The sequence below is a fragment of the Musca domestica genome, unplaced genomic scaffold (genome assembly GCF_030504385.1).
Source record: "Musca domestica strain aabys unplaced genomic scaffold, Musca_domestica.polishedcontigs.V.1.1 3, whole genome shotgun sequence".
NCBI lineage: Eukaryota > Metazoa > Arthropoda > Insecta > Diptera > Muscidae > Musca > Musca domestica.
Window position 1 is genome coordinate 5348157 of NW_026712299.1, and position 6125 is coordinate 5354281.

A 6125-nucleotide genomic window follows, 5' to 3' on the forward strand; every position below is an offset into this window, starting at 1 on the left:
GGGTTTTTTTCCAATTCTTGGATGTGTTTGAAGCTCTACTTGTGGTTGGCTTGGTTGACTTGTTTATGTTTTAATTTCTTGTTTTTATTTCAGTTTTTTTTTTGCATTTTGTGGCAATTCCAAAACTAAAAACAAAACAAATCTATGATTTTAATTGAGCACATACAAGTTTATCTATGAGGTTATGAGTCATTTGGGGGAATTTTGTGTTAAATTTGTGGGTTTGACCATTTCGTTACAATTAATACCACACAGTACTCTAGATTAGAAATTTATTAAACAAAATCGACTTTGGTTACAACAAATGATATTAGAACTGGATTTTCAAGGACATTTTAAGAGCTCGATGGATGACTATTTAAGTTATCAATGTAGATTTTTTTAAGAAAAAAGTTATAAAGACTACCAGAGATTAAAAAGTAATTTTTTTGAAAATTAAAACACTGTCAAAGTCGATTTTAAAAAGTAAAATAGTATCAGTCGGTTTTGGCCGACAGATGTGTACCCCCAGCCTTGAATTATGATTATTGAAACTGTTGACTCTTTATGGGAGAGGTTCCGTAGCTATTGGACAATATTGACCAATTCGTATCTGACCAAAGACTAATATAAATATTACAATGTGCCAGGTTTGGACTATAAATCGACTACTTCCTTCACTTTATGTGAGATGTGAGCAAATTTTCGGAATATGTCGAAAAATGCGTGAGGTAAAAGATATAACGGAAGGAAGTATTCCATTCTCATACTTCATTTAATGCAGTTAAAACCAGTAAAGAAAGTCCTAAAGTCGGGCGGGCCAGATTTTATGATACCCTACACCACTTTGCTAATTTAGTTGAGTTCCACATAACAATTAAAAGTTTTTATGGGAGAATTCAATTATACACCCTATGATTATAATTATAATTTAAAATTCAAAGGACTAAATATGCCGAAACATTTGTATCTTTTAAATTCGGACTTGTATTGTCCATTTGGTGCAAAATTAATTTGAAATCATATAAAGATATATTTGGGGAGCTATATCCAAATCGGAACCGATCTCGATAAAATTTGGCTAAGATATTTCTGAGCTGTATTTCATATATTTCCCTGAATATCGTTGTTACGGAGTGCATATTACGGCTGTGGGTAACAAATACAAAAAATCGGATAAACAATATATATGGGAGCTATAGCTATATCTGAACCGATCTTCACCAAATTTGGCATACTACCTTCTAGACTAAATTCGGTCGTATGTGCCAAATTCCATCCCAAATTCACAAATATTAGACGTTTGGTGCACAATAAAAGGTAATTTGGACGAAGTTATATATGGGAGCTATATCCAAATCTGATCCGATCTCGATAAAATTTTGCAAAGGTATTTCTGAGCTGCATTTGATGTATTTCCCCAAATATTGTTGATACAGAGTGCATATTACGGCTGTGGAGGGACAAAAATAACAAATCTGATGAACAATATATATATGGGAGCTATAGCTATATCTGAACCGATTTCGATCAAATTTGGCATACTTATTTTCAGGCCTTATTTGGTTGTATGTGCAAAATTCCATACTATTCGGGCTGATATTACACGTTTGGTGCACAATAAAAGGCAAATCGGACGAAGATATATATGGGAGCTATATCTAAATTTTTACCGATTATCTCCAATTTCAATAGGGTTCGTCCTTGGGCCAAACAATTGGTACATGCAAAACTACCTTCTTTATAACAGATCTTGTTTTTATGGAAATATTGAGTGTAATTGAGAATAATTTCGCTTTTGATGATCTTCATGGATATTCAAAATTTTGAACCTTTGTGTGGGAGGTACTTGATGGAGTGGACCGATATTGTCCATTTTCGCACCTGACCTAGCACTGATGCAAATATTAGGATTCACAAAGTTGGAGCAAAATCGGATTATCCTTTCTCATTCTGTGAGGTAAATTATTTTCTTTGAAAATGTGGACATTTTGTGCGAGAGGGACCAGAAGGAGTGGACATCTATTGCCCATCTCCGAACTCCATCTAAGTTTGATAATAATATTAAGATATACCAAGTTTGGATCAAATCGGGTGCTCCCTTCGAGAGTTATCGTGCCCACCAGACAGACGAATGTACGGACGGACATCGCTAGATCGACTCCGAATGTCTTGAAACGGATTTGGTCCAAAGAGATATGATCTACTTCCCATAAAAGTCCAATTTTGTTTCAAGAAGTCTTCTAAGTACACATAGTGATGTAGGGTAAAATATAGTCAGTCCCTCCTTTTGACCTTTCCTTACTGGTTTTTTGAAATGTGTTTTCAAGGCCTATCAGAAATCCAAACGTGTTTTTTATATTTTTAAGGGACTACCAAAGCTCTTTAAGTTGATTTTTAAAGAGTTTTTTTTGTCAATTATCCAGGCTCTCCATGTGGATTTTTTTTCAAGGACAACCTACGTTCTCAGCGTAGATTTTTAATAAATCTTGAAGCTTTCAATCTAAATTTCACAAGAGAATAATTTAGAAAACAGCGCAGGTTTCAACTGTTTTTTTTTTTCCAGGTAATATTTTTTGAAAACGTTCTCAAATCGATTTTTTGGATTTATTCTAGGATTATCAGAGCTTGTAACGTCGATATTTAGGAATATTTTTTCATGACCAATCAGAACTCAAAATTTGTTTTTTTTTTAATTTTAGATGTTTAGTACCATTTTAGAACTTTTTTTAACCTTAAAGTTCGAATTTCTAAAAACCCTAAATTTCCCAAAATATCCAAATCAGTAGTCTGTAATGGAGTGACTCTCACTTCAAATTTCTGAGTTCTAGCTCATTTCGTTTGTCCAATACAAAGAATTCAATTTTTAGTATTTTTCGTATCCTTTCGGCACGAATTTCCAAAAACACAACCTTATTACATGCCTACGCACCATGACTGACCCTTATGCAAAATTTCCAGATTCAAGCCTCAGCCGTTTCGTCTCGGTCAGTCAGTTATTTCAATACACTTTTATACATACAGATAGATGGTAGAAGTCTGATACTGGTTGATACTTTTTAAAATTTTTAAGAATATTTGTTGAATAATTTTCAAGCCCTCAACATTGTTTTTTTATACCCTCAGCCATATGACCCGAGAGGGTATATATCATTTGATATGGCCAAAATGTGCCTCATCAAACTAATGGGTTTAGACCCTAGGTCTTTTTGGACCAAATCCGTTGCAGGACATTTGGAGTCGATCTAGCGATGTCTGTCCGTCCATCTGTCTGTCTTAGATCGAGTTCGGAGATGGGCATTATCGGACCACTCCTTCTGGTACCTCCCCCACAAAATGTCAACATTTTCAAAGAAAATAATTTACCACACAGAAATGAGAAAATCGGATTATGCTCCAACTTTGCATGTCGTAATATTTGCATCAGCGCTAGGTCAGATGCGAAAATGGACAATATCGGTCTACTACAGCAAGTACCTCTCCCACAGACTGTCAAAATTTCGAATAATTATAACTCTTATAAATTTTACACATTTCAATATTTTTATAAGATCAAGATCTGGTGTTAAGATGGAATACATCGGTCCACTCCTTCTGGTACCTCCCCCATAAAGGGTTAACATTTTGAATATCCATGAAGCTCATAAAACACGAAATTAACATCCGATTCCATTCAAACTGGGCACACCTCAATATTTCCATCAACACAAAATATGTTATAAATATGGTAGAGATCGCAACATTTCTTCTGGTACCTCCCCCACATAGGGTTCAAGATTTTGAAAAACAAAACGCTCAAAGAAAGTTAAGTAAGCTTCAAAATCCATACATCCCACATACAAACATTTGTACTAGTTCAGATACGAATCGGTCTGATCAGATACCAATATTGACCAACCGCTTCGGAACATCCCCCTAAAGAGTCGGCGGTTTGAATATTCATAAGTCAAGTCTGGGGGTATACATCTGTCGGCAAAACCGACTGATACTATCTCACTAGTGTTTTTTTTTTTTTTTATTAATAAAAAGGTTTTTTTTAATTTAAATTTTTACTATTTTTTGTAAAAATTAAAAAGAATTTTTTTTAAATTAAAATTTTTACTATTTTTTTTTTTTTTCAAATTTACAATTTAACGGATTACTTCTTCACACCCCAAACAAAAAAATATTGAATTCTTTACTTTTAATATTCTTGTTTGGGTTTTATCTAAACTTGTTTTTTTACTGGGGTTTGTTTTTGTACAGCTCAGTGTGTCACATGGTGGCTGCGAAAATTACTCACTCGATCAGTGGCTGTTTTGCGGTATTTGCAGAATCACGTATTCAATGAACAGAGAAAAAAACTGTGTTTGCAAAATTTCTAAATATTCCAAGTACGAGAATAGAGTAACTGTTTTGCATTTGTTTTTCTTTGAAACCATTGAACAAACTGACTGATTAATCATTTAAGTATTTTATTAACAATACGTCACAAATTCATTCATTGATTCCGTGATATGAATGTTATACTACTATTGGCATGAGTATGATGCAGAAATACAATTTGTTTCAGAGTTTAAGTTGAGATATTTTTATTATATACCTTAAAGGATTTGTACTAAATGTTACGACTATATCAAAACATGTTCCCAGGCTTCAATTCCATTTTGATATTAGATATCACTTCACCTACTGGTTGGCTTGCGAGCCTTTTAACCATTTTTATACCCTACACCACATAGTGGTAAGGGTATTATGTCTTTGTGCATTTGTTTGTAACGTGGAGAAGGAAACGAGATAGACCCATAGTTACTTTTGAGAACCTTCATAGAATCACTTTCTGAGTCGATTTATGCATGTCAGTCCGTCTGTCCGTCCGTTCGTCCGTCTGTCCATGTATTCTTGTGAACAAAATGCAGGTCGCATTTATTATCCGATTGAGATGAAATTTTCCAAACAATATTTTTTTGGCCCAAGGACGAACCCTATTGAAATTGGTGAGATTCGGATCAAATTTAGATATAGCTCCCATATATATCTTCATCCGATTTCGGGTTAAATGTGCACCAAATGTCCACTATCAGTCTAAATTACCTGAATTTTGGCACACCCAACCGAGTTCGGCCTAGAAGCAAGTATATCAAATTTAGAGAAAATCGGTTCAGATATAGCTATAGCTCCCATATATATCTTTCATCCGATTTGATCTTTAAGTCCCTCACATTCCTACTATGCACTCCACAACCGTGATATTTGGTACCAGGTATTAGATGAAGCACAGAAATAGCTGTTTTAAATTTTATCGAAATCGGTTCAGATTTGGATATAGCTTCCATATATATCTTCATCCGATTTCGGGTTAATTGGCCACCAAATGGCCAATATCAGCCCAAATGGCCCGAATTTTGGCACATGTGACCGAGATTAGCCTTAAAGCAAATACAACAAATTTGGAGAAAATCGGTTCAGAAACAGCTATAGCTCCCATATATATGTTTTATCCGATTTGCTGTTTAAGCCTCTCACATTCGTAATATGCACTCCACAAGAATGATATTTGGCACCAGATAAAAGATACAGCCCAGAAATAGCTGTTTGTAATTTTATCGAAATCGGTTCAGATTTGGATATAGCTCCCATATATGTCTTCATCCGATTTCGGGTGATTGACCACCAAATGGCCGTAATAGCATCAATTTTGGCAAATCCGACCGAAACCAGCTTAGAAGCAAGTACACCAATTTTAGTAAAAATCGGTTCAGATATAGCTATAGCTCCCATATACATCTTCATCCGATTTCGTGTTAATTGTGCATCAAATGGCCAATATCAGCCCAAATGGCATGAATTTTCGTACATAAGACCGAATTCAGTCTAGAAGCTAATACGTCAAATTTGGAGAAACCCGGTTCAGAGATAGCTATAGTTCGTAAAATGCACGATAGAATTAGATAGATTTTGATTTTGTACCAAATATCTCATAGAGCTCTGAAATGCCCTGTATAAACCTGTTTACGAGAGCTCTACTAAATATGCATAGTGGTGTAGGGTATCATATAGTCGGCCCCGCCCGACTTTTGAGCTTTCCTTACAGGTTAACCAGTGTGTTAGGAAATATTTTCTTTTTATTTGGGAACATGGATGCAAATATTTTCTTGATGAACAAT